The sequence below is a fragment of the Macrobrachium rosenbergii genome, chromosome 36, assembly GCF_040412425.1.
Source record: "Macrobrachium rosenbergii isolate ZJJX-2024 chromosome 36, ASM4041242v1, whole genome shotgun sequence".
NCBI classification, from domain to species: domain Eukaryota; kingdom Metazoa; phylum Arthropoda; class Malacostraca; order Decapoda; family Palaemonidae; genus Macrobrachium; species Macrobrachium rosenbergii.
Genome location: NC_089776.1, coordinates 1,306,273 through 1,316,813, shown reverse-complemented (window position 1 = coordinate 1,316,813; position 10,541 = coordinate 1,306,273).

Below are 10,541 nucleotides of genomic sequence, written 5' to 3'. Positions count from 1 at the left end.
TAGCCACTATTTTTTAGAGGCAGACATTAGCTTCATTTTGTAGACAGACCCTAGACCTAGTGTTAAGAATTTCAGTCAGCGACCGCAAGTGGAGAGTTAGCCTTTGGCATGTGCTGGATAATCGTATCAAGAACTGATTAGGGCTACCACTAAGTCGACGACTTGTATTCGCCATATTTGTGATGTGTGTAACAAGTTACAGATGTATGTTTATGGCATGTTTTACTGTAGTGTGGAAGTACTCTGAGTTTATTTAAGTCCGTATAAGCTGTCAGTCCATCTTTTCCAGGACCCATACCTCCTTTTCCAGGACACACCTCCCATTCCCAGGACCAACCCCTTCTTTTCTAGGACCCACCCTGCCTTTTCCAGGACACAACGTTCCTCTCCCAGGACTCACCACTCCTTTTCCGGGGTCCACCCCTCCTTTTCCAGGACCAACTCATCCCTTTCAAGGACCTATCCTTTCTTTTCCAGGACCTACCCAACCTTTCCAGGACACACACTTTTTCCAGGATCCACCCTTTATTTTCCAGGATCCACTCGGCCTTTTCGATGACCAACCTCTCCTCTTCAAGGAACCACCCCTCTTTTGCCAACAACAGTGTCTTCTTCTCCATGACCCACCCTCCTTTTCCAGGACTAACCCCAACTTTTCCATAACCCATCCCTCTTTTTCCAGGGTCCACTCCTTTTCCAGGACCTACCCATCCCCCAGCCCCCAGAAAACTCACTTCCTCGCGCAATTCGTTCCTGTCTTCCAAAATACTGTAGCATTTTCATTCCACTTGGAGGCAGAAGCCGTCCCTTCCACATGGCTCCTAATCAGGAGCTCCTCCTGGGTGCCTCGTTGCTGTCAGCAATAACACCCGATCCCTCATCTGAAAATGCTGACAGCATGTCCACCGCCTTCCATAGTGGGTTTTTTTAAAACCCCCACTCCCTCCCTTCTCCCTCCCTCCTACCATCCCCCTTCACAGCCCACACCTACTCCCTCTTTCTCGAGGCGGAAATATTGGGGAATTTGAGGAATACCTTGCTCTATAAGATGCTGGGTCGATAGGAAGCTGCCTTTGGACTAAATATGAAAACATTGGACGATTTAATATTTTCTCGATTATAGCCATGACAATTTCTGTCGGATACATAGATGAAAGTTTGAGTGGGATTTAAATTCATTATTTATTTATTTATTTATTTATTTATTCTGAGGACAGGCGGGCTAATTATGGTCAAACACACAACAGAAATCAAGAGTCTTAGATTGCTTTCCCTATTCTGTTTTAGGATGAGGATTCCCAAATGCATTGTCTTTCATCACACTGGGAATTCCCTTCCATGCCTTTGCTCCCTAATTAAAGCCCAGCTATATTGCAATTCGTCCCTCTCAGGACACCAGAACAATTGCCTGTTCTCATACGAACGAGGGATACATTTCATGTACAGCTAATTCTCTCTGAAGGATATATACACTTATTCAGTTTTCTACAAGGAGAATACTAAGGAGGGGAAATGGCACTTCCTTTTTAATCTGGTGCTAAAAATTCACCTTTCAAAGACGAAGGGAAACGCTCATCAAATCTTCACAAGACATTCGGTTTGGAATTATCCAAACACAAAACTAAATGAGAAAGAGAGAGAGAGAGAGAGAGAGAGAGAGAGAGAGAGAGAGAGAGAGAGAGAAACAAAATGCAACCATATAATGATTAAAAGCATCGTTAAGCTGACAAACCCTAGGAGCTAATGATCCTCTTGGCAAAAAGATCTGTCAGAGTAAGAGTTGATAAAAAGATTCTCCTTTTCATAAAAAAGAAAAAAATAAATAGAAAACGAGCATTAAAGGGAATGTCGACTTTTGACAGAATGAGGCTGAAGGAAATGAAGTTACCAGGTTTAAGAATGGAGACTGACACTTGGGAAGATCGTTATGACACCCGTTACCCTTCAAGGAAGAGGGGAGGAGGTGAGGGCAGGGAGAGGAGGAAGAGAGGGGACGCCCCCCCCAAAAAAAAGTGGCCCACAAAGCAAAGAAGTGTAAAGGGACAAGAGGTTTATAAGACATTGGTTCTTGATGTCTATGAAATAAGCTGTTTAACTAAAAGTGACCATCAGCTCTTTATATAAAATTAACTCAGTTGTTTAACCAAACATGACCATCAGCCTCCCCCGTCTCTCTCTTTCTCTCTGTAGCCTCGTTGTCTGTAGAATGCATCTAGTTCACAACTGCAAAAACCAAGTTAGATTCCTGAACCGGACGAAGGGGGAGGGGGGACAGATTGCCAGGTTCCCTAAATATAAACTGTGCCTCTGTTGACCTAATAAGTGAATTAATACCTAGCTGTTAGATGGCTGTTGGTGGTCGCTTCTAGGTCGGAAAGAGAGGAGGAGGAGGAGGAGGAGGAGGAGGAGGAGGAGGAGGAGGAGGAGGAGGGAGACAGAAAACTAGAGGTGAGGAGGTTCACTGCTCTGCCAAAATGTGTGCCCCGTCGAGAGGGCCTCGGTGAGGTAGTTTGTCACATTCTGACTTTTCCCTTTCTGATGAATAATACACAGGAGAGATGAAAGGTAAACAAAAGTTGCTTGTTTAAGAGGAAAAGGCAAATTTATGACCTTCATCATGTCAACAGGGCAGACTAATGGAACAGGTCATTTATCTGATGAATAAACAAAAAACCTAATGGCTTAGAAGCACATTACCCTCGAATTAATTAATAAAAAAGCAATAAAACATTGCAAATTATGGACCATCGGGGCTGGTATATATATAATGAGCATCAGTCTCTATTCGGATCTGATTACTGAATGTTATCAATATTCAAGAAATGTGCAAATTTGACCCATCTCAGATACCTCTCATTTCACCCTTTGTATGCCGGCGCATGCGCACAAGGAGCTAGCTGGTGAATTGGAAGAGATTCTTTCGGGGGAGATGAATCTTGCACAGCCAGTGAACTGAAGTGTTGTCACGGTGACAGGTTTCGATGAGAGCACACAAACAATGATGGAGTCTGGAGTTTCATTGGAACTTCAAGTCAATAATAACAATAACAATTTAAGTTCACAATACATTACAACCTTCTGGAATGTATTGGCAGAATTTATTGACTTAATTTATTGAAAAACTTTCCTGACAGGGTTTATTGAGAGAATTTATTGACAGAATTTACTGAGAGAATTTTCTGACATATCTGATTGACTGAACGTATTGAGAGAATTTATTGGCAATGTTTGAGGGAATTTACTGACCGAATGTATTGAGAGAATTGACTGACAGAATTTATTGAGAGAATTTGCTGAAAGAATCCCTCCCTCCCACCCAGTGTTAAGTCTGAATTAAATTATCTCAATAATAAGATTCTGATGAAGAAGCGTCACTGATTTTGACAGTTGCTTCGGTTTTGCCAAGCTTCTGTCGGGAAAGAGGGCTTGAAATAGACGAATAATAATGAGGCCACTTGAGTTGGAATCTCTCTCTCTCTCTCTCTCTCTCTCTCTCTCTCTCTCTCTCTCTCTCTCTCTCTCTCTCTCTCTCTCTCATAGTGAATAACCCCGTGAAAATATAAAAGCAGGTCAGTCAGGGGTCACAGTCACAGCTCTCTGTCCCTCTTCAGCATGACATTGTTTCGTAAACAACTGATGAGAAGAGAGACAGGTATATACTGGAGAGGGAGGGAGGTGTACGGATGGGGGTGAGGAGTAGGCTGTGTATGGCAGGTAAAGGAGGGGGGAGAGGAGGGAGGGTGTGTTAATTATGGAGATGGTTTATGGTGGGGGGAGGGAAGGTGTTAGATTTTCAGGAGTTGTGGGAAAGGGTTCGAGCAGTGAGAGAGGAAGGGGATTATGGGAGAGCAATGGTAGTTTAATTATGTTTGAAGAGTGATTACTCGATTTCTTCGTTTATCTAATTTCTCTTTTTAAATCTGTTCGGTTTCCTGTTTATATCTGTTGTCGTTACTTTCACCATAAAATTTCGAAAAGAGGCAACACTGGCAGCCTTTCCAAAACATCACGTCCAGTTCAACCTAGTTAATAATAATAATAATAATAATAATAATAATAATAATAATAATAATAATAATAATAATAATAATAATAATAATGGAAAGAGAAACCCACAAGATTCTTGTGTATAACTTGTTTACTGGTAAATATTTACATATTACTTTGATCTCGAGCTTTCAGGTCCTAACTGTGACCCTTTTTCAAGAGATGAGGTAGTCAGGCTGGTTCAAGGCCCAGCAATCTTCTGGAACTTCTTCTCCCTGTGCTGTCATTTATATGATGGCTGTCCTGGTTTCCATTCTCTTGAGAGTTGTTAATCTCCTCCTGTCCTTTTGATATCCTGATCTGATGGTCAGTGGTATTAATCCTTGTGGTATGTGAGTAGTCACCATCGGTCTGTTGGGCAGGAGACCTAACCTCCAGGTCAGAAGGGTTGATCTTAGCTTCTTTTAATATTAAAGATCGGCTTATGGGATCTTCTGAGGTAAATCCTTTGTTTCCTTCTATCACTTTAATCTGTCTGATGAGTGCCCCTTCCACTACCCTCCTATGACTGATGATATTGCTTTTGTATATAAGCCTACTGTTTTTAAAATCCATCCTATGGTCCTTTTCCCAACAATGCCTATAGTCTGTTTAACATTCTAAGATCGCTGGGGTGGGGCCAGGTAAAGAATACAGCGGTGTCAAACGTCTCGTTATGATTAAAAGTTTTGCCTTGTTAGAGCTTGTTCAAGTGAGATTTAAAAAAGAAATGTTATTCATTTAAAGATAACATCGAAACATATTAGTCTTCACATATTTGCACTACAAGCCTAATTTATCTTCATAAAAACAAAGAGACATGGCATAATTTTTGGCCGCCGCTGCCAACCTCAGTTTCCCTGACACGTGGTCAGCGAGGGCATTTATATGGCCAGCTCGATCTAAAACAATAACAGTGGTGGTCACCTCAAGCAGCCAGTCACTGGACAGTATTGATAGCCCAAGGGATAGCCAAAGCGGATCAGATCTCCCCACGGCCAACATCTTTACTCCCAGGTCAAGTAAACTGTTTATAATATTTTAAAATATTTCATATTAAAGAGACAACAAGGGTGCCCCATAATTAATGGTAATTTTCTCTCCTAAATGATGAGTGCTTATTTAACCTGCAGAGGCACTGAAAAAATACAGTCATATAACCAATATGGAGCATGGACAATAATCAAATGGCTTGAAAAGCCATTCCTGCCGAACCACCCACACAAATTTTAAGATTTTTAATGCAATAAACACATTATGGTATTATTATAAGAACTATGATTATTATTTCCAAAAAAGCAGGCAAAGAACAGAAAATCATTTAAGAACAACCAAAAACTACTCGTTGTTTCTTTAGAAAACGAAGTCCAGTAAATGACAGATCTCAGGTAAAGGCATAAACAAGGGATTAACCTCGAGGGTGAGATTTAAAAGGATAAATAGATCTGGCAACGCTGTATTCCTTTCCTGGCCCCACCCTAGCGATCTTAGAATGTTGAACAGACTAAGACACACTTCTAAACCAGGGAAAATTAGAACCTGTCCGTTTTGATGTTACTCTAATTTTTAATGTTGAATTCAGAGGCTTTTACTCTAAATTTTTTATATAATGCTTAAGTATGTAAAAAGCGGCTTCAGTTCCTTTTATAAATTAAATTGCTATCCTGTAAATAAACACCAGTCCAAATATACTATCAACTGATTATTGGTCCTCAAGTTGGAAGCATGTTATAGGTCAATGACTTCAAGAATAAATGAAGAATGAAGGTCATCACAAAGCAACACAGGAATCTCAAAATCTGTAGAAATGGGAATGAATAAAAAAAAAAAACCCATGGCTTATGATGCCCTAGGTCAAGCTGGTGGAATGAGGGGGGGGTGTGAGCTCTTTGCTTCGGGCAAGTAATGACTGTGTTCTATGTTAGGTAAGGTTAGGTCAGGATACACCCTCGCATTTCAAAATGTTTCCTATTCCTCCACCTGAATGTCACAAGTACTGTGGTCCCTTACAACTGTTAAGGTGGTGGGGAGGGGGTTATAGTAGGTTACAGGGTAGGTTTTACCTGCATAAACAGTGGTTTGTCAGTGAAAATGACTAAAAAACAATGTTAATGAATTAGGAAAACAAATATTTTCTTTTTACAAAATTGTATGGATTAATACAATTTAAAAATTAATAATTAAACCATTTACTATGCATTTCCTACCACATTGCAAAAAAAAAAATTAGCTACTGGCAAGATATAAATGAAGAGCCATGAAGAAATCGTCAGCAATTACAGACAAGTCCATAACTTTCAACTGATTACCTGCTGTTAGGCTAAGATACAAGATACAGGGCTCAGCTTAAAACTAAGGTTTATTTAAATACCTGTCGGCCAAGATTGCCTAAAATAAATATATATTTATGGCTTGACATTCACCGAGTGGCCTAAAGGGTAGCCTATCAAAAGACGCCATTAATAAAAGAAAATAACTGAATTTTGCTGTGAATGTATTTAACATTTTTAAGGTAACTTGGATTAGCGTTCTGGCCATGGTTACATACATTGTTATTTCCACAGTAGCGGTGCGATGGAGAAAAACAAATGCATCAGCAAGCTATTTTAATTGCCATTTTACCTCAGTGATAATCATGTTCCTACAACCAATAAGTGTTACTTAAAATAAATAAAAGGTCGTACCCTGACCTGGACCCTTGGGGGGAGGAAGGGCTGCTTAAAAGTGGTTCAGAGGCATATTCCAACAGGAATGCATCCTAACCTAACTTATCCCAAGGCCGTGCCCTGACAAACTTACGAAAATTATGAGTCCTGCAAAAAGTGGAAAGAAGAAAAAATCTTTGAATAACTGGCAGGTAGTGTTATTTTTGGAGGCTTTAAGACAAACTGAACTACTTTTATTCTGCATTAGTTTTCGTTGAAGGGTCACACCGGCAGATAAAACTACTGCACTCTGCTCTACATAGCCTGTTCACCATTCCCTTCACTTAACCATAACCAAGGGGTCTGCAACCCAGCAGCATCACATTGTAAAAGCTCTCTGTAACATCAGTCTAAGGTGGGCTGTACATATCTCATCCAGAGAACGTACCCAGACAGCCTATGATTCACCATAGCCTAGAAATTTAATATCAAACTATCAGGTTTAACGTAGTTTTTTCTTGATATTTTGCTCTTAAGGAAATTGCTTTCATTTTATATTAATAAAGTTTAAATTAAGTTACTAGTTTCCTTAAATTAAGTTTAGTTTTAAGGTTAAATTTAAGCTTTTTGTGAAGGGTTTGTTTTTAGCCTTCAGCTGTTTTTGGAAGTGCTGTTTCTCCTCCTCCCCGCCAGGTGTTTAAGTGATAGTGCTATTTTTGACGCTCTTTATATTTTTATTTTTGGGCGTGTGACGTGGACCCAAAGTGTCGTCAGAGGAGGGGTGTGTATCTTGGGGAGTTCGGGTTAGTAGAGCGACCTACATTATTGCTGCAGACTGCTTGGTTGGAGACATTGTGACCGTATTCTTGAGTGTTAAAACTTGCACTCCTTCAGCTTCGGTTTGGACTTCTCCAAGGACCACCATAGCCTTGGTATATCAGAAGTGTCCTCTGATTTGTGGATCTCCGTTATTTTGTTCCGCTTCCTGACATGGCTCAGGGAGTCTCCTGAATCTACATATTTGTCTCCAACAGCTGCACTGTGGGTTTCACAAACCCGTGAGGTGGCCAGTAGGGTGGATATCACTAGGTAATGTGCTGTTTATTGTTTGTCCTGGATATTTTGTGGACAATTGCTACAACACTAGTGCGTGTGTTCATGAGGATTACAGCAGGACACCTCTTGATTGGCCCCTCATCTTTGGAGTGAGAGCTTAGATATAGCTCCGTGTTTTCCTCGTGCGTCGTAACTGCTTTCTTCGGGGCGTGACAGCTCTGAAATGTTATTACAACTATTTCAGGTGCAATTTATATTATTTTGTATTGTTTTTTTTAAGTGCTCATATCCGTTGCGTTTGTTTGTCTTTTGTAAGTTTGTTTGGAGGCATTGCTTTCCCAACTTATTATAACTATCTTTGCGTCTAGCTTTTGTAAAGTTAGGCAGGAGATTTAAGGTTTTATTTCTGGTTTTATGATCTTCTCCTTCCTTCTTCCTTTAGTATAATTTTAGGTAGAGGTTGATGATTAATAGCCGGCTTTTCTTTACAATATAAATTTTGATTACCTACGTAATAGTCTATGTTAGGAATTAGTATTTAGCTTTAGGAGTATTACGTGAACAGTATTCATTTATTAAGTGCTAAAAACTGTTTGTACTTTTGTTGGAAGTAATTTCCTTAAGGAAAATTTGTTGTGTTCAATTTCAGTTCTTTGTGTAATAAATATTGTTAAGTTTTTTTTTTTTTTTGTTTTTCATTGTTGCCTGGTTGATATTTCTGTCTGTGTCTGAAAACGTCTACTCCAGAGCCCATGTCTTTTCTGTATTGAGCCTGGAAGTTATGGTCTCAGCAAAAGAGTCGTAACATATGTGGCGACCTCGCCAGATTCTGGTAAAAGACACAGTCAGCATATTGACCGGTAATTTTGGCAGCGGGGGGCTAATTTGGCAATATTTATTTCTGTAGTAAGATACCTGACCCCCGTAGTAAATATGGATGATTTTGAGTTTTCACCTGCTGAATTTTTGGGATCGGCAGATTGCCTGAAGTATTTGTCGGTGTTAAACAAAGCCCATTTGGTTAGTTGTGCGAGGTACTTGAATATTACGTTCAGGAGTACAGATACTCGTAAACAAATTTTGAGTTTAGTTAGGCAAAAGGTAGATCAGGAGTTTGGTGAGGCTGCGAATTTGGTAAATGTAAATGAGAGTGAGAATGAAAGTGAATTTGAGAACACATCAGTTTCAGGTGAGGAAGTGAGCATTGCTGCAGGTTTGACTTTGTTCGAAGATCCTCCTCGTACAGGGACTTTGTACGAAGGACCTGTTAACCCTACTTATGATCGTTCTAATAATCCTTTTGTTTCTGATGAAGCTGTGGAAGAAAATGTACCTCTTGTGGCGGAGTCTAAAGAGGCTTTTGAGTTCAAACTGATAAGTAAGAGAATCGAATTAAGAAAAGTAGAGTTTGAAGAGGCTGAGAGGGGAAGGGAGCATGAATTAAAAATGGCTCAGATAAAGTTGGAAATGGCAAGGTTGACAGGAAGTGATAACTTGGTTAGCTCCCCTGTTAGGAACAATCGCTTGCCGATTGTTCCCTTGGTGGATTGTTGCATCCTTTGTTTTGTTTGTTTTTCTTGCTGGCGAGTTGACGTCTGTTTGATGGCGTCAGACTTCGTCAGTCAGGTTCGTAGCAGCAACGAGTTAGGTTGAGGGCAGCAGCAAGCCAGTTGGAGTAGCAGCAGCAGCAGATATCCGTACCTGAGAGTCAGGTCCCGGCAGCAGACCAGCGGAGAGTATTTGAGGACGAGATGGTTGCCGTGTCGGCTCTGTCGTGGTCGTCCAGTGCTGGAGGAGGACGTCTGTACTGTTTTTGGGGACGAGATGGTTGCCGTGTCGGCTCTGTCGTTTTCGTCCGATGTTGGAGGAGGACGGCCAGAAGTCATATTGATCCTTTATGCTGCGGGATTATGTATTTGCTGTAATAGTTATTTTACAGTTTTTCATTATTCGTATTATCTTTTTTTTGCTGCCTGTTATTTTTATATTTATGCTGCCTGTCTCAGGGTTATACAATTATTTTTTTAACTGACTCTATTTAAATGTATTTACTGTGTTGGCCAAGTTATTTGTTTATGGATTTAATCTTTTTTTGTGCTACTCTGGTAATTATTGATTTGGTTCATGTTTAATTGATTTCATTTTTGTATTGATTCATTTTTGTACTGACTCTATTTTATTTATCTTTGTTTTTGATTGTTGCTGCTACTGTTATGTAACTAATTCATTTGTGTAATGTTCATTTTGTTTTTAAATTGAACCTGACTCAACTGTACATTATGTATATAACTTTATTGTAAATAAATTAATTTTAAGGTAATTTTTTTTGTATTTGTTCTGCTCCTCTCTCCTTTGTTTGTCACCTCTCGTCAGTCATTACAGCCCAATTGCTTGTTTATTTTAAAGAACCTGTCGATCTCGAGAGGCGAGATCGTAACATCCCCTAATCCCATGTTTAGCGAGAGGTTTAACATGAGTGCGGCACTCAAATTGGTGCCGGTTTTTGACTAGGCAAATGTCCCAGAATTCTTTAGGGCATTCGAGAGGGTAGTGTCTCGATTGTCTTGGCCCGCTGACATGTGGACCTTGCTTATCCAGTGTGTTGATTTCCTTTGGTAGAAATATGAAACTCCAGAAACTGCGTGCTGTGCTTTATTCCTATTCCTTTAGAATTTCTATATACACTGACTAACTTATTTACAGTTTTAGAGTTATAGTAAACAAAAGATAAATACCATATGAGTAATGTTACAATAGATTGGATATTTACAGTAGAGTAGTTAAGTTGTTTTCAGATAACAGTATGTACACAAA